At 40.9% G+C, this 19,508-nt stretch overlaps 1 protein-coding gene across 2 annotated transcripts in view; it reads right to left on the bottom strand.

Annotated features, from left to right (window-relative positions):
* The window catches only part of LOC136864328 (uncharacterized), a 289,222-nt gene that overhangs the window by 206,592 nt on the left and 63,122 nt on the right, over nt 1-19,508 (bottom strand). For both annotated transcript variants that reach the window (XM_067141163.2, XM_067141162.2), the window contains exon 2: nt 7,573-7,628. The gene's annotated coding sequence lies outside the window, so the exon portion shown is untranslated. The remainder of the gene's footprint in view (nt 1-7,572; nt 7,629-19,508) is intronic.

The raw sequence follows: 19,508 nt of genomic DNA, 5'->3' as shown, positions 1-19,508 counted from the left end.
CACCCTTTTAAGAACCACGTCCCTTCCTTTGTGATGTCCTGGGGACCACCATGAGTCACAGTGACTTACGTGTAATTTATTGTCTCTGTGCAAAAGTGTCATTTCTGTTCGTCTCATCGTACATTATTTTCAGTTGCCTGCCGTATCATACTTTAGCAGTTCTTCCTATGTATGGTTCAAGTTTAATCGAGCTATGTTACTGGGCAGTGGCACAACATGCGAAAGTTACTTTTGTCCTTACGTTTCACGCAGCAGTGTATTTTGCTGAAACATTGTCAAACAATGCAAGAATGCAACAATGCGAAATTATGATTTGAACATCTGCAAGCAAAGGAAGAAACTACGGTAAATTTGACAGTAGTGCCAACACAAATGAAAGAAAAGTAAATTGTGTGAGAAAAGCAGCAGCAGCAGTAGTAGTAGTAGTAGTATTAGTAGTAGTAGTAGTAGAAGAAGAAGAAGAAGAAGAAGAAGGTGGGCATTATATGTTTTGAATGGTTGCTCCTCATATTCGAGGTACGTATCAAACATGCGATTTTTAAACTTTATTTATAATTTCTATTTCTGTTTGAGCTTAGTAATAACCTATTGTAATTAGGATACGTCTGAACGTAGTTTAAGTGTATTGTAATATCTTATTAGAAATTAGTGTGTTTATTCTATTACTGTGAAATATTTATGTAGTGTAATAGAGGTATCTGTAGTAACTCTCTTACTAGAATTCTGTTGTAGTAAATAGGGTAGACTTAACTGAAGTTTAGAATTGTGTAATTCTTGTGTACTCTTTTCGGTATTCAGTAATTAACGGCAGTTTTAATACTGTTAGGGTGTTATAGGATAAATATTTAGTACAACTAAGTAGTATTGTAGTATAGTAGGGGCCTATATTAATTTCTTTTGCTATTTGCTTTACGTCGCACCGACACAGATAGGTCTTATGGCGACGATGGGATGGGAAAGGCCTAGGAATGGGAAGGAAGCGACCGTGGCCTTAATTAAGGTACAGCCCCAGCATTTGCCTGGTGTGAAAATGGGAAACCACGGAAAACCATCTTCAGGGCTCCCGACAGTGGGGTTCGAACCCACTATCTCCCGATTACTGGATACTGGCCGCACCTAAGCGACTGCAGCTATCGAGCTCGGTCCTATATTAATTACCTTATTGTCGTGTGATCTTTGTGTACTATCCTAGACAATATTTCTTTCCTTTCATTTTTCTTCTGCACAGAATAAGTTATTTTATTTTTCCTTTTATTTTCATTATTCCGTAAATAATGGCTAAGGAGTGCAAGTGTAGGAACTGTGGGAGTGGCCAGGCATTAAGGAGTATGAGAAAGGAGTTGGAGAATTTGAGGGAGATAATTAGGATATCCTCAGAGGACAGGCAGGTAAGTTGGCCTCCCTCAAACAGTGTACAGGATACAGTAAGTGTAAAAGTGTGACGGGAAGGAAAGGGGGGGGGGGAATGTAGGAAATAGATTGCCTAATGTTTTAAGGGAAAGGAGATTGCAGGCTAAAGGCTCTATTCAACATCAGAATTCAGGACAGGTGTCTGTGAGAAATCTGTACGAGTCACTGTAGGTAGACAACAGGGAAAATGAGGAACAGGGAACTGTTGTTGAGAAGTGTAGAAGTAAAAGGAAATCAAAAGGTATGAAAGCGAAATGTAGAACATAGGATAGGAAAGGACAGGAGGAACAGGTTCATGGGAGGAGGAAGTAGCTTCTGCAGCAGTGAGGAAAGATAGGGCTGATCAGGAGGGGGGGGGGGGATCAAATGAGGTGGGTAGGGTTGAGGCTCTGGTCATGGGGGATGTTATCATACTTATTATCCTGAGAAACGAGCGGGCAACACCGGCAAGCAACGCAAGCAGACGCAGACCTCCACAGCGGGTACCCTTGCTGGACCTCTTCAAATTCGTTCCGCACATAACCTTCTTCAGTTACAGGAAATGGATGAGCAACCTTAGCAACAGCGTGCACCACCACCACAGGATGTCGATTGGGAACAGCTATTCCAGACTCTTCAAAGAATCGAACAGAATCAGACCCAGTTACAACAGGAAGTGGCCATCGAGGTGAGGAGCAGGATGGCGACGACGCTAGCTAACATTCCGAAGGCGACGATTCACCGGACGACTAGCCTCCTTTGAACTGGCCGGGGCTGGTTCCTGCAACAAATACAAGGCCCTTCCAATCCCCGATACAGCCAAGATGTTTCGCCTTGCGGAGGCCCTTCGTGCTTTGGTACCGGCCGTGACCACCACGTGGCCCTGGTAGTGTTATGGGCGCTCAGCATCTGGTCCGGAATGTACTTGGGTCAACGCCAGTACTTCTACACGAGAACATTTCTACTCTACCGCGCCCTTTCGAAAGGGTGGAACTATGCCATCCAGCACCGACACGGCGGTGGGAGACGACTTGCTGTCTTTCCCACTAGACTTCCAGTTCCAATAGCCCACCCGGGCGTCCGCGGTCAGCCGCGGCACGTCTCGTCGCGGCAGTGGTAGCGGCGCTCGCGGAGCCCGGGCGGGAGACTCCAGTGGTGCTACTTACGGATCTGCGCCCAGTGCTTGCCTCAGACGTCTCGGATCCACGCCAGCCTACGTGGAAGCCGCCATCTGGTCTCATCCTCTGCAGTATACTCTTTATATTAGGCTTCTCTGTCTTGGTTGTGTTTGTACCCAAATGTTGGTCTCGCTATTGATCATTCCGATGTTTGTTTACCTTCTTTACTGTATTTGTGTGTCGTTATGTTTGATCTTGAAGCACCTATTTCTATTTTACATTGAGTAAATAATGCACTTGAGAGCCTTCCCCGACTGGGGGGAGTGGGGGGGTGGATTGCCTACCTGGATAAGATAGTGGTTCCCCCTCCGTCCTGGTGGGTACGCCGCCTTCGCCTCTCCACCTCGGTGGAGACTGCTCGCTGTCCCTCTTCGACCACCGCGGCTCTCGCCAGTGCTTTTAAAGTACACGTGCCCCTCTGAATTTCTACATAAACCCGGGGGAGGCCGTGGCCTGGCGAGCAGTCTGCAGGCGGATGGAGAGGACAGTAAGTTAGGGAGTTTGTTTAGAAGTGTTATAGGGAGGTACATTCAGGGAAACGGGGTGGTGTAGAGAGAGGTGATAAGGGTACAGGGACCTGGAAGTCAAGTAGGAATCACATAAAAATGTTAGTGTTGAACTGTAGAAGTATTGTAAAGAAAGGAATAGAATTGAGTAATTTAATATTATATACTTACCAGGTATTATAATAGGAGTTCAATCATGGCTGAGAAATGATATAACAGATGCAGAAATATTCTCACGGAACTGGAGTGTGTATCGTAGAGATAGGATAGTAGTGGTAGGAGGGGAGTATTCATTCTGGTGAAAGAAGAATTTGTAAGCTACGAGAAAGTTAAAGATGACCAACATGAAATTCTAGGTGTAAGGCTCATCTCTACAGATAATAAGCAACTTGATGTCTTTGGAGTGTACAGACCGAGAAAGGAGAGCGCTGACGCTGATTCAGAGCTATTTGATAAGATAATCAGCTATGTGGGAAACGATATGGAAAGTAACGTGATTTAGCGGGTGATCTCAATTTACCGAATGTCAATTGGGAAGGTAATGATAATGAAAGGAAGAATGACCAACAAATGCCAATAAGTTAATATGGGAAGGGCGTCTGATTCAGAAAGTGACGGAACCAACTAGAGGGAAGAATATGCTAGACGTGGTGCCGGTAAAACCAGATGAACTCTTTAGAGAAACCGAAGTAATACATGGCATTAGTGATCAAGAAACTGTTTTTGTCGTAGTTGAAAATAAATGTTATAGAAAGGAAGGTATTAAAATTAGGACTGGGCTGATAAAACAGGCATGAGGGAGTTTTTAAAACGCAACTATTATCGGTGGAAAACGGTAAATACAAATGTAAACAGACTCTGGGATGGGTTTAAAACAATTGTTGAGGAATGTGAAAACAGGTTTGTACCTTTAAAGGTGGTAAGGAATAGTAAAGTTCCACTATATTATAACAGAGATATACAGAGACTCAAAAGGAGGTAGCTATGGAAGTAAGGAGAAATTGAAGGAACTTACTAGGAAATCGAATCTTGCAAGTCAGCTAAGGATAACATGATGGCAAGCATAACTGGCGGTCATAGAAATTTTAGTGAAAAATGGAAGGGTATGTATAGGTTTCTTAAAGCAGAAAGAGGTTCCAAAAAGAACATTCCAGGGATCATTATTGAACAAGGGGGGGGGGGGGGGTATGCGAGTAACTTCAAAAGGCAGAAGTATTCAGTCAGCAGTATGTAAAGATTGTTGGTTACAAGGATGATGTCCTAAAAAGTATTAAAATTTACCTATGATAACAATAAAATTTACAGTAGGATACCAAAGTTGAAAACTACAAAAGCAGCTAGAATTGATAAGGTTTCGGGGGTTATACGAAAAATAATGGGTTGGGATATTGTACCATATCTTAAGTACTTGTTTACATGTTTGTTGTTTGCATGAAGGAGTTATACCAAATGAATGGAGGGTTGTCATAATAGCCCCTGTGTATAAAAGAAAGCGTGATAGACATAACGCTGAAAATTACAGACCAGTCAGTTTGACATGCATTGCATGTAAGCTATGGAAAAGCATTCTTTCTGATTATATTAGACATGTGTGCGAAATTAATAACTGGTTCGATAGAAGGCAGTTCGATTTAGGAAAGGTTATTCCACTGAAGATCAACTTGTAGAATTCAAGGAAGATATAGCAGATATCCTGGATTCAGGAGGTCAAATGGACTGTATCGCGATTGACCTATCTGAGGCAATTGATAGGGTAGATCATGGGAGACTACTGGCAAAATGAGTGCAATTGGACTACACAAAAGAGTGCCTGAATGGGTGGCTATATTTCTAGAAAATAGAACACAGAGAATTATATTAGGCGAAGCTTCATCTGTCCCTGTAATAATTAAGAGGTTTATTCCTCAAGGCAGTATTATTGGAACTTTATGATTTCTTATACCGGTATATATAAATGATACGGGAAAATAAGTGGAAACAGAGATAAGGATTTTTTCAGATGATGTTATTCTGTGCAGAGTAATAAATGAGTTACAAGATTGTGAGCAACTACAAAATGACCTTCGTAATATTGTGAGATGGGAAGTGGGCAATGGTATGATGATAAATGTGATTAAAAGTCAGGTTATAAGTTTGAAAAATAGGAAAAGTCCTCTCAATTCTAATTACTGCGTTGATGGGGGGAACGTTCCTTTTGTGGCTCGTTGTAAATACCTAGGTGTTAATATAAGGAAAGATCTTCATTGTGGTAATCGCATAAATATGATTGTAGATAAAGGGTACATATCTCTGCACATGGTTATAAGGCTATTTAGGGGTTGTAGTGACGATGTAAAGTAGAAGGCATATAAGCCTCTTGAAAGATCCCAACTAGAGTATGGTTCAAATTTATGCGACCCTTACTAGGATGACTTGATTCAAGATCTCGAAAAATTCCAAAGAAAAGCAGCTCGATTTGTTCTGAGTGATTGCCGACAAAAGAGTAGCGTTACAAAAATGTTGCAAAGTTTGGGCTGGGAAAACTTGGGAGAAAGGAGACGAGCTGCTCGACTAAGTGGTATTTTCCGAGCTGTCAGTGGAGAGATGGCGTGGAATGACATCAGTAGACTAATACGTTTGAGTGGTATCTTTAAAAGTAGGAATGATCACAATAGGAAGTTAAAGTTGGATTTCAAGAGGACGAATTGGGGCAAATATTCTTTTATAGGAAGGTGAGTTAGGGATTGAAATAACTTACCAAGGGAGATGTTTAATAATTTCCTATTTCTTTGAAATCATTTAAGAAAAGGCTCCGAAAACAACAGATAGGGAATCTGCCACCTGGGCGACTGCCATAAATGCAGATCAGTAGTGATTGATTGATTGATTGATTGATTGACTGATTGATTTGATTGATTGATTGATTGATTGATTGATTGATTGATTGATTGATTGATTGATTGATTGATTGATTGATTGATTGATTGATTGATTGATCTTTATAGTATACACGGTAGACCAATATCTGAGACATACAGTAATGCTAAACCCAGATCAGGTTCGGTATTTGTCCGATAGGCGACATATGTCATGTCGGTCAGTTTAGCATCATTTGCAAGGTCGGTGGTGTACATACAGCACGTGTAGGATTGAGGTAATCGTAGATAGAAAAACCATTTCTGCTACTGACAACATTCGATCACAGGGAAGGTCGGTATTTGCTGCTTTTAACACGTCGCAGGCCCGCTGCTACTCCCACCTTGTTCCACCAGGATCTTCGGAGGGCCATGGAGTATATGTGTAATATCAGACTGTGCGAAATCGGCTGCACGACAGAAGACTGATATCAGGGAAACCTGCGACTAAAGCTCCTCTTAAATGACACCATTTGGCAGCTCGTTTGAGGCAGACAAAAGTTCATAGCACATGGCATTTTGGAACAGTAGAGAGTACGTTTAAGATCTAACCCATACTACAGGAACAGGAGATGATCCGGTGTGTGAAGGGCCGAGCCTTTCATCCTGGAGTGCCATCATCGGCAGCAAGGGAGTTCCATCATGTTTTGGGGTGGGATCATGTTTGATCGACGTACGTAGCGTGACTGGTCTGGTATACAGAGAGAAAATCCTCCAACTTGTAGTTACAGGATGTACTACCACTGTGGGCATTGGGAACAGTGAACAATAATGCTCGTAACCAGCGAACCAGAGCGGTCAGTCAGTTCTTTGAGAGATCGGCTACGACGTGTTGAAAGCTGCAAATACCGATCCTCCCTGTGATCGAATGTTGTCGCCGTACAGCGAATGGTGTGGCCGGCATATTCAACGGATATGACCTGTGTTGAACATGCTTGGCATAAAATGAACAGACCAATTGCCCACCGTCCTAATCCTCCTGCCGTCATTACACAAGTGACTGAAGCTGCTATCCAAGAGTAGGATAATGGGCCCCAAAATAAGTTCGATCGTTTGTTTTTTAATATGCCTCATCGTGTTCAAGCATAACTTATGGCTCGAGGGTTATATCCAGTATTAATCTGTTATACAATGAACGATAATTACGTACTCAAAATCCCACACTGTCAATTTTGTGCTTTTGTTGGATTTCTGTTACTTTTACATAGCTGACTGCATGTTGTTTTTATTTATATATGCTCTTCGTAATGTATATTGTGCGTACATGCACATAGCAAAATAATAAGTGCACTAAACCAGAATGTGCAAAGCCTTCTTTAGCGCTGTATTTTGGTTCTATCTCCCCATCCTTTGATGATGATAATGATGGTGGTGGTGTTGATGATTGTTGTTTCAAGGAGACAAACAATGAGATCATCGGCCCCCAGTTATAAGCATGAGTTGCGTTGTGACTTGCCCCAAAATATATATTAATTTCTTTCCCCAAACCAATGACTTAGAAAAATGTATCTCTAATTATCTGAGGTTTATCCCGAGAAGACATGTTCACTCTTTGGACACATATCCTTGAGAGTGGTTTAAGGAACAAATACAGTACAAACTTACCGTCTGATATCAGCGAATGGAGGTCTCAGTGTGAATAATTGTCTGTTTCTACACGTCTGCAACAGAAACAAAGTACGTTATTCAGAAACTGGTTTAAGTCTTAGTGCCACGGACCTGTAAATGACAAAGAAACTAAATTGACATTTGGGACACATTAAGTTGAATTTTCTATAATTTAAATGAGTATCTATATATTTTGGGAGACATGACGAATAAAACTTACACACTTAACGTTCGACCTTAAAACAGTGGAGGTAAATATGCCTCTCAAAATGATCATAACCTAATTTGGTGATAACCTTGTGCACTATTATCCAAGAAATACCATGATTCCTATGAAATTCTTCCATTACTGCGCAAGAGGATGAGAACGTGCGGTGTTTCTCTGCAACTGTTCACATATAAAGACAATAAAGAAGAAGGACTGTCTGAAGACTGTCTGTAATTTATTGCAGCTCCAGTGATTTTCAGTTTATGATCTAGATGCATAGAAATTTAGTCTCATGGATAGGGATGTGCAAATGTATAGTATTGTGAAAAAAAGACTTTGGATCCTAAAGTATGGTTGAACAACAGTAGATCTATCAGATTAGTTCGTTACTCCAACCACAGTTCTTAGGATTCAGTCCTGACTCTAACAACGGTCACCTTGATTATGACTTTCTTCGCGTCATTCCGCATGACATCAGGGAGATACTAGAACAGCACATCCTATCAAGTACCGGAGCACCTCCATCACCTCAGGTTCCCTGATAATTACGAGAACACAAATTGGTGTAGATACCCTAATACGATACGTGCGTACGGGTCTGGTGTCTCCACTGCCTCTGTTCTCTACAATAAACATCAGCTCACCTAAGGCAAGACAGAAAGAACCGCTCATCCCAGATGAGAGATATTTACAAGCAGGTGAGCAAAACGGGGGGGGGGGGGCGGGAGCATGATAGCCTAGTTTCGTACCGTATAATATTGCCAAACGAAATCACCCTAAAAGCACACCCATCTCAAAAACTAGCAAGCTTGTAGTTTTCCGTGACTGTTGATGCCGTGATCGTAGCTATGGGACCTCAAGTTTTACGTGGTATAAGAAGTTTTTCATTTCAAAAATACCACATATATTTGCCGGGATTCGAACCGCGGCAGCCTTGGTGAGAAGCGAGTGACTACGCCACTCGGCATGACTGTCTTCCAGTTCGCGAAAGTGTTGCACCACATCCATTACTCGAATGATATTCAACCACGAAAACTTTAGACGTCATCTTTACCGGATCAATGAAGTGGGTACACCCTACTCTACACGTGATGGCCAGTCAATAGAGGACCTAAATTACCACTAACAACAAAATGTACCTGTTTCACACTCAACGGTTGTTACCATGCGGTATTCACTTTTTACTTCTAATAATAACAAAGTGTGCATTATTATTCAGGAATATGTTAAAGCACTGCCGACATGATGCGTCGCTCTAGCTAGCTCCTTACCGGACTTGACAATCGGGTCCACGCACTGTAATCGGAGTAGTTACATATCTCGACACGTGGCGCTGCCGGCCTAACTATTTACGGTAGAAATGCATACTTCTTTATGGAAGAGATATTGACTTTGATTGCCGATTTATCGTAATTTAGAGGTATGGAGAATGTTACATAGGTTAGTGCTGTTAAAATGATTAATCCTAAAGGCTCCTTTCGTTGATATTTGTCAAAATAACGTCGTGAAATGAAACTGCGGACAGATGAAATAGTCCAACTGACGTTCTTTAACTGTCAGGAATAAAAGTAATCACTTTTATTATCCATAGCATTTAGATACATAGCAGAAGTTTCCAAAACACTTTTGTCTTCTGATGTTAATCTTGAGATTAAGTCATTATTCAATTAGAGTTTTTAAATTCTTCAAGTGTTGCTGTCAGGAAGGGGGCTGGACAAAACATAAAAGTCCTACTTTTTTCTATATTCCGTGTATGGATAACATAAATATTTTGACTCAAACATGCTTAAATTTTAATTTCGATATATATAGTTTCAGATTACCGTACATTTCATTCATACCTTGCAGTAGAATTTTAAATACCGGGCGAGTTGGCCGTGCAGTTAGGGGCGCGCAGCTGTGAGCTTGCATCGGGGAGATAATGGGTTCGAACCCCACTGTCGGGAGGCCTGAAAATGGTTTTCCGTGGTTTCCCATTTTCACACGCGGCTGTACCTTCGCTAAGGCCACGGCCGATTCCTTCCCACTCCTATCACAGTCGCCATTAGGTCTATCTGTGTCAGTGCGACGTAAAACAAATTGCAAAAAAAAGAAGAATTGTTAATACAAATTCACTGAAAGAAAGGTATTTTGAGTAAACTGTTCATTGCACAGGTAACACTTCATACGTCATAACAGTAATGGTTTCTACTGTCGGTGTTTAAATGCTAAGTTTCAAATTATCTTGGATAAACATGTGTTGTGTTCCTGTCATAAGCCAAATATGACTCCGCCTAAAGGATTGTTCAATGAAAGAAAACTTTTTGGGGTAATAAATATCCGATTGGCGTGATTAGCTGCCACCCCACTTCTCCAGGCAAATGCGAGGATGGTACCTAACTTAAGGCCACGGCCGCTTCCTTTCTTCTTCCTTTTCTATCTCTTCCAATCTTCCCATCCTCAACACAAGGCCCCTGTTCAGCATAGCAGTTGCGGCCGCCTGGGTGAGGTACTGGTCATCCTCCCCAGTTTCATTTCCCCACCCGAAGTCTCACGCACCCGGACACTGCCCTTCAGGTGGTAGAGGTGGGATGCCTCGCTGAGTTCGAGGGAGAAACCAACCCGGGACGAGTAAACAGATTAAGAAAGAAAGAAAGAAAGAAAGAAAGAAGATAAATACCCGAAATAGAAACGGAAAACTATGATGAAAGCGCTAACTGCTTTGAGCCACTCCGTAGTTTTGGCCTGATCTACAGAGACTTTGTGAAATGATAGCGTCCTTTTGCTCTTTTGTTTCCTGTTCAAAGTGCAAAAAGGCACACAGCAATACATATTCGAATATTTCCAAACACGATTAAAGAAAAGTAAATTACTACACATTTAAAAAACAGAATTAGCTCATAAATTATAATTCTTGTTTAGGACGAAGTTATGGCGAGAAATCACTTTGAGTCACTCATTACATGTGTTCTTGTTTGCAGAAAATTTCTGTTCGAGGTACAAAGAGGCGCGCAATAATATTACATATTCCAAGATTTGTAAACACAGTTTAAAAAATCAAATCACCACACTACACAATAAACAAAACTGATTAGCTCTCAATATCAAGCCTCATTGCGAACATATTGCCAACATTTACGACAGCAAAACAACATAAATAAAACTGGAAATGCGGTCATTTGCGGTATACAGCTTCCTGTCAATGACTAGGAGGCCAGCGCTCCAGCGGCGTTATGGGGAAACTTTCCAATTACTGGGCTTCACAAGCGCTTGTCAAGACCGGTATAAGGAGCGCAGCGAGGGATCCAGTCGGCCGTGGTTAAAGAAACCTGTCTTCGAATTTGAATGTAACAGTTTCTGTTTTATAGCTACGTAATCATTTATTGCATGTCCTATCACCTACCTGGCTATTTTCTCTGTTCAAGGCCTAAGGTCAAATAAAAAATGAAAGACTGTCGTCCATCACACTAGCCTATGGCATAGGTCTTCTGTGCTGGTTCAGTATGTTGCTACCACATGCATTTCTTTACATCGGGCTATGGAAGGCTAAGATATTTCAAACACAAAACATCTAACAACGATCACTTGATTATGACTGTATTCGCACCATTCCGTATGCCACCAGGGAGATAATAGAACAGCACATCCAATCAAGTACCGAAGCACCCTAAAATACTGCTTCTTTGCTTTAACAGTTGAAGAAACAGCCAGTGAGACTGTCTCATTATCAAAATCCTTCAGGCGAGAAAATCCCACCGAGCAATTTGGCCGTGCGGTTAGGGCCACGTAGCCGTTTTAAACACAAAATATTTTAGTCTTCCATAGGCCGATGTAAAGAAATGCATGTGGTAGCAGCTGGTTCTAATTAGTTGTTAGCTTTGCTGTGATGTTCAACCATAATTTCCCATCTTATTAAATGTATATTCCGGTACAGCTTCTAACTAGACTAGTTATCTTTGAGGATTCTTCTTCTCAGAACGTGCCCTTATTTCGAAAGCAGCTTGTGAAGGAAGATCGTGACTATAAAAGAACGTAACAAAGCGTACAGTACAGTCATTCTAATTACAAAGAACTTGCTTGTGTAAAGATTATGAAAGTTGCGAAGCATCGTTCAGACTAGCCTTTGTGAAGCAAAGGAAATGTCTTGACTAGTTTCCAGCCTTGATGTTAAACAAATCGAGTGTTTTAACAGCTGAAGTAACAGCCATTGAGACTGTCTCATTAGCAACATCCCTCAGGCAAGAAAATCCCACCGAGCAATTTGGCAGTGCCGTTAGGGACGCGTAGCCGTGAGCTTTCATTCGGGAGAAGGTGGGTTCGAATCCCACCGCCGACAGCCCTGGAGATGGTTTTCCGTGGTTTTCCATTTTCAAGCCAGGCAAATGCTCAGGCTGTACCTTAATTATGGTCACGGCTGCTTCCTTTCCAATCCTAACCCTTTCCCACTCTCGCGCCAACGAAAGCTTTCATTGTATTGGTGTGATGTTAAAATGCTAGAAAAAAACATTCAACGGAGATGAGTCGCTCAGACAACAGAGAGCTGGCCTTCTGAGCTTAAGTCGACGGGTTCGATCCCAGTTCAGTCCGGTGGTACCTGAAGGTGTTCAAATACGTCAGCCTCTTGTTGGTTGATTTAATGGCACGTAAAAGAACTACAGGGCAAAATTTCGGCACTTCACCGTATCCGAAAGCAGTAAAAAAAAAGTTGTTAGAGAGACGTTAATTCAATGGCATTATTGTACATTCTTCTTTTGGTAAGTGTGACGAACTTGTGAAATCAGTTCTGCGACTGAAAGTTCTTGACTTCTTTCTGTGTGAAATAACCATCATCGTTGAACTCACAAGGGAAGACTTCCAGGTAAAAATTAAATGAAATGAAGTATGCCTTTTAGTGCCGGGAGTTCGGCTCGCCAGGTGCAGATCTTTTGAATTGACTCCCGTAGGCGACCTGCGCGTCGTGATGAGGATGAAATGATAATGAAGGCGGCACATACACCCAGCCATCGTGCCAGCGAAATTAATCAGTTGTGGTTAAAATACCCAACCCTGCCGGGAAACGAACTCGGGAACACTGTGACCAAAGGTCAGCATGCCGGACAGTCTTCCAGGTGTTACACTCTTACTTCAACTTTTGCACGCTGGTAGCTGAGCTAGTGTCCAGTCGCTCAAAACAATAATGTGCGCATGTTATTTTACAGTATGAGTTCCTCACAGGTAGGCCTACACTTTTCTCAGAATCAACTGAACCAATAAATATAACATTTGTTGTGGTGTCCACAGGGTTTGTGACGTGAATTATATTCTGATAAGAATTAAAATCACCGGGCGAGTTGGCCGTGCTCGTAGAGGCGCGCGGCTGTGAGCTTGCATCTGGGAGATAGTAGGTTCGAATCCCACTGTCGGCAGCCCTGAAAATGGTTTTCCGTGGTTTCCCATTTTCACACCAGGCAAATGCTGGGGCTGTACCTTAATTAAGGCCACGGCCGCTTCCTTCCAACTCCTAGGCCTATCCTATCCCATCGTCGCCATAAGACCTATCGTGTCGGTGCGACGTAAAGCCCCTAGCAAAAAAAAAAAAAAAGAATTAAAATCGAGTCTGATAAAATATTAAATGCGAGGAACATACACCATCATGCGCTCTTTTTTTGTTTTTTCTTTTGTTTTGAGTGACTACATTCCAAAAGTGAATACCATACGTACCAAGATTAATATTTAATGCTCTTCTTTAACATTGAAAGTGGTAAAAATACTCATGGAGATGCCTCGTGGCTGAGACGCAGGGTAGGATACAAACTGAAAGGAAATTTCGCTCTAATCCGTGCGTCAAATTCTAGTGCGCACGACTAGCGTCCGTCCGTCGTACTGGAATAGAATAAACTACCCCCATGCCTAGCTTCGAGTAAACGCATGTGAGCTTTCACTTTAAAATGTTAAACAGCTGTAGTATGTACATTCAAGTGAACACTTGCTTTATATATTTTGAATGTTATATTTTTAAATATTCCTGCGTGGCTCAGGCGGTAGCGCGTCGGCCTCTCACCGCTGGGTTCCGTGTTTCAAATCCCGGTCACTCCATGTGGGATTTGTGCTGGACAAAGCGGAGGCGGGACAGGATTTTCTCCGGGTACTCCGGTTACGCCTGTCATCTTTCATTCCAGCAACACTCTCCAGTATCATTTCACTTCATCTGCCAGTCATGAATCATTGCTCCAGAGGAGTGCGACAGGCTTCGGCAGCCGGCACAATTCCTATCCTCGCCGCAAGATGGAGCCTCCATTCATTTCATCCCTGACCCGGTCAATGACTGGAAAACAGGTTGTAGGTTTTCATATTTGTAAATATATGTAGCCTAATGCTGCATGCTTCACAATGAGTGTTTGTAAGAAGAAAGACAGTCGATGGCGCTCGGCGCCTAACTGAAGAAATATTCCAGCACAAATAAAGACAGTTTATTCAGCTTTCAAAAAAAAAAGCATTGGCAAGTAAGATATGTTTATTTATTACTAAATTACAACAATAGAATATTCAGGATAAAAAATCTGTACAATTGGAATTAGCTGTAGTCCTAACTATAAAGTCGACATTCCTACATTTTTTTAGTGCAAAGAAGTGGTCTGTATACTGCAAAGGATACCATACATTTAAATAACAACTGCACAATGTATGGCGTGCACTTTGAAGATGCTGGTTTTTATATCTTCCAAGAAACCAAGTTCCTGTTCCTACATTCTTCAGCACGCTAAATGCATCAAAATGAATAGAAAAAGTAAGAAAGAAAGGAACTCGCAGAGAGTAACAGCGAAACATATCAAGAGACTGATATTGATGAACAGGCAATTACTATTATTATTATTATTATTATTATTATTATTATTATTATTATTATTATTATTATTATTATTATACCGGATGTACACCCGCCCCGGAAATTTGCGCCTTGGATATGGCCCTCTGTAAAGTAAAGTTTGAAACGATTGTCACAAGAAGTTTGACATTTCTCAACAGATGTCGCTACTATAAACTTATGTTGCGCCCTCTGGTGTGAAGATAAACTATTAAAATTCAAGAGTAATTTTGTATGTTAAAGTTTTCTAAACTGAATTTATACCTTGTTTTCGGTGTGCTAAAGTTTACAACACTTCTATCTCTTCCCGCCAACTTAAGATGTTGGCTAATGAACATTTTTGTACATTTATTTTTCGGCCAATCCAAACTTTCTGGTATTTAATTGATTATCCAATGAGAATTGGGGGTGTGTCGGGCCTCAGCCCAGAGTTTTCTGGAACTTTCCCCTCGGCTATAAAAGATGGCACCTTTCGGACCAGGTTGTCTTTGTGATCGCTCCAGCCTATATCTAGTGTGTGTTCGTAACGGAGGCGGCGGCGCCTCGTCCATCTCAAGGTACTGGCAGATCCAGTTTAAAATCTGATAGTCTTTCAAAGCTAGTTCGAGGGGAAGGTTTCAAATTCTTAGTAATGTAACTTTATTTTCTAAAATGCAAATTTCAAACAAGTCGAAAGAACTTAACCGAAATCAGGGAATAGAGAGTGAGATACCCTCTCGTACTCCCTCTCAACTTGATTTTGAGGTGACTATGATTTTGTAACATTTTCTGTCTTGTAATTTCTGTAACTTAAATATTTTTCCCCATCTAGTCACCTCAGCAGTGTAGGCTTAACCTTTGTAACGTTGGGCTATAAGTCCAAATAGGGTTTTATGCATTTAATGTAAATTTCTAGGAGTGCAAGAGTTCGCCTCCTCGCCATTTTCGTTTTTGGGCCAGTAATTTAACCTGTTGTTTCTACCAAAGGCCAGGTAGAATGGGTACTTGTTACCCCCGTTTAACTCCATTTATTTCATGTTAAAGGTATCAGACAGTTGAGTAGTTAAGACAGAGAATAGTGTTTACTTTTGTTAAACGTAGGTTGTGCCTTTGATAGGCCTAGAAAGTGTGAATGTTCGGAAATACATTCCTAAGTATTAATTGACAGATCAAAGATTCTCTTATTTTTGGAGTAAAAACTGGGAGATCCGTCTCCTTAACTGTTAATTTAATGGAGCAGTAGTGCTCAAGGAACACTGGGAGCTTCAAGATCAACCTTTAAAATTGTTATCCGATTATTTTAGACCTCTCTAATAGAGTTTTTCAAGCTTACGAGCTAACTTTTGTAACTTATTGTTAATTACTTGTTAAAGTATTAAGACTTGAAAGAAAAGGCGAAAGTTTACGAAACAAAATAAAATAATATCTGCTCAAAAATTATTATTATTATTATTATTATTATTATTATTATTATTATTATTATTATTATTATTATTATTATTATTATTATTATTATTATTATACCGGATGTACACCCGCCCCGGAAATTTGCGCCTTGGATATGGCCCTCTGTAAAGTAAAGTTTGAAACGATTGTCACAAGAAGTTTGACATTTCTCAACAGATGTCGCTACTATAAACTTATGTTGCGCCCTCTGGTGTGAAGATAAACTATTAAAATTCAAGAGTAATTTTGTATGTTAAAGTTTTCTAAACTGAATTTATACCTTGTTTTCGGTGTGCTAAAGTTTACAACACTTCTATCTCTTCCCGCCAACTTAAGATGTTGGCTAATGAACATTTTTGTACATTTATTTTTCGGCCAATCCAAACTTTCTGGTATTTAATTGATTATCCAATGAGAATTGGGGGTGTGTCGGGCCTCAGCCCAGAGTTTTCTGGAACTTTCCCCTCGGCTATAAAAGATGGCACCTTTCGGACCAGGTTGTCTTTGTGATCGCTCCAGCCTATATCTAGTGTGTGTTCGTAACGGAGGCGGCGGCGCCTCGTCCATCTCAAGGTACTGGCAGATCCAGTTTAAAATCTGATAGTCTTTCAAAGCTAGTTCGAGGGGAAGGTTTCAAATTCTTAGTAATGTAACTTTATTTTCTAAAATGCAAATTTCAAACAAGTCGAAAGAACTTAACCGAAATCAGGGAATAGAGAGTGAGATACCCTCTCGTACTCCCTCTCAACTTGATTTTGAGGTGACTATGATTTTGTAACATTTTCTGTCTTGTAATTTCTGTAACTTAAATATTTTTCCCCATCTAGTCACCTCAGCAGTGTAGGCTTAACCTTTGTAACGTTGGGCTATAAGTCCAAATAGGGTTTTATGCATTTAATGTAAATTTCTAGGAGTGCAAGAGTTCGCCTCCTCGCCATTTTCGTTTTTGGGCCAGTAATTTAACCTGTTGTTTCTACCAAAGGCCAGGTAGAATGGGTACTTGTTACCCCCGTTTAACTCCATTTATTTCATGTTAAAGGTATCAGACAGTTGAGTAGTTAAGACAGAGAATAGTGTTTACTTTTGTTAAACGTAGGTTGTGCCTTTGATAGGCCTAGAAAGTGTGAATGTTCGGAAATACATTCCTAAGTATTAATTGACAGATCAAAGATTCTCTTATTTTTGGAGTAAAAACTGGGAGATCCGTCTCCTTAACTGTTAATTTAATGGAGCAGTAGTGCTCAAGGAACACTGGGAGCTTCAAGATCAACCTTTAAAATTGTTATCCGATTATTTTAGACCTCTCTAATAGAGTTTTTCAAGCTTACGAGCTAACTTTTGTAACTTATTGTTAATTACTTGTTAAAGTATTAAGACTTGAAAGAAAAGGCGAAAGTTTACGAAACAAAATAAAATAATATCTGCTCAAAAATTATTATTATTATTATTATTATTATTATTATTATTATTATTATTATTAACTATAGTCCAGGATCTTATTAAAAGCCGTTTGTACTAATCTGACTTAAATTAAACCTCGGTTCAGTGAGCACATTCTACTATGTACAAAACAGACAGTAAAGCAAATATCTTAATTAATTTGTTTTGTTTTGTTAGATGGAAATGTGTCGGTCAGTACACATTTTCCCCTAGGTTAAGGCAAAAGTGAGTAGTGATATCCTGTTAGTGATATTCAAAAATTTCTTCAATGTGTCCTATGGCAAGTTTTTGTTGATGATAATGATGATGCTTGTTGTTTAAAGTGGCCTAACATCTAAGGTCATCGGCCCCTATTGATACGAAATGGACGGCATGATATGATAATTAAAATTTTAAAATGTATCCACTGATTAGAATTTAAAACAAATGGTGATGGAAAATGATTATGAGTGGATCTAAGTCGCAGTGCCTTATTTTCTACTAAAATTATAGAAAATACAGGTGACAATGGAATAAGGCATTGCCTGGAAGTATAGATATATATAATTCATGTTAGAAGTTAAAACAACAAACCAATATACAGTACGCAAACACGAACTAAAATAGAGTCAATGGGATAAAAGCGCAGTTAACAGAAATACACTAAGACAAAGGACATTGTTACACACGATAAAAAAGACCACTCCCCCACATTAAACGGATGAGGAGGTCTGCTGACTGCTCGCCATCTCGCAGGATGAGGGAGATGGTACTCTGGAGTTTTAGACTGCGGCGCAGATCGACCAGGTCCACGCACTCCGTAAGTATGTGTACCACGGTAAGATCGCAGCAAGTACACACCGGAGGTGGTTCTCCTCTCAGTAAATAGGAGTGCGTTACTATACCGTGACCGATCCGAAGACGACATAATACCACTGCTTCCCTCCGAGAAGCCCGAAGGGAAGTCCCCCATACCTTCGTTGTACCTTTTATCGCTCTCAGATCATTTGGAAGTGAAGTGACCTGCCTTGAAAAGCAACGGGAGCAGTGTAACAGTCACCTTGGCAGCCTTATCTGCTAACTCGCTTCCTTTGGCTTGGTAGCCTCATAAACGTGATTCTGGTGCCGGCATCCGAACACCCGGACAGCAGGTCCTGGATCCTCTGCACCAGAGGGGGGGGGGGGTGGCTAAAGGGGCAAGGCCGAACCTAAAATTCCATAAAAAGACCTGCTGCTCCATCTCCCCATCTCCGTGCATGTATGTGAATATTTACGCTCGCAAAATATCGAACATGCACTCTTCCTTCCTTCTTATCAGTTGTCCGCTTTAGAATTTCATCACTGCTAGAATCAATTACCGTCCGGAGACGCGAATCCTCGCTACTTACGCACTGAAATTATTGTAAAAGTTATTGTTGACGAAAATTTAAATCTGGCAGCTTGCGAGTACGGGCGGAGGGGAAAGGGGGGAAGAGGTCCAGAAAGTGAGCGGGAGGGGTCAGGGGAAGCACGGTGGAATGCGCATGCTATACTATATGTTTGCATCAGGAAGAGAACTTCCAGTTCACCTCTGATCGCTGAACCATTCGTAAGTTACAACTGTAATGTTCTTGTAAAATGGATAGAAAATATGTTAGTGGTGCCAAAAAAGTAAGTTCTGTTTTGTATGTCGATTTGATAGTGATGATGAGACAAATGTAAAATATGTTTTGGCATTATGAAATATTAACATGAAAAATAGAGAAATATTGTAGTATGTTTCAATACTTCCGTATCCATCAATTTAAGTGGATGTAGTTCTATAATTACTTCAGAATGCTAGTCTTACATGATGTTACGAAGAAGGGGCCCCACATTTTTAAATAGCCCAGGGCCCCCAAACACCTTAATCCGGCACTGACCAGAGGGTGCCGAGGAAAACAGGTATCAGTACTCAAGGAGTCAGTACACGGATGAAAGTGTCGGCGCCCATCGGACAGTGCGTACCGCAGAGCTTCACAGATAGCATAGAGCTCTGCTGTGTACACCCTACCAATTTCGGGGAGAGCAAAAAGAAAC

The sequence above is a fragment of the Anabrus simplex genome, chromosome 2, assembly GCF_040414725.1.
Source record: "Anabrus simplex isolate iqAnaSimp1 chromosome 2, ASM4041472v1, whole genome shotgun sequence".
NCBI classification, from domain to species: Eukaryota; Metazoa; Arthropoda; class Insecta; order Orthoptera; family Tettigoniidae; genus Anabrus; species Anabrus simplex.
Note: the sequence above shows the minus strand (reverse complement) of the source record. Positions and strands in the feature narration are given on the sequence as shown.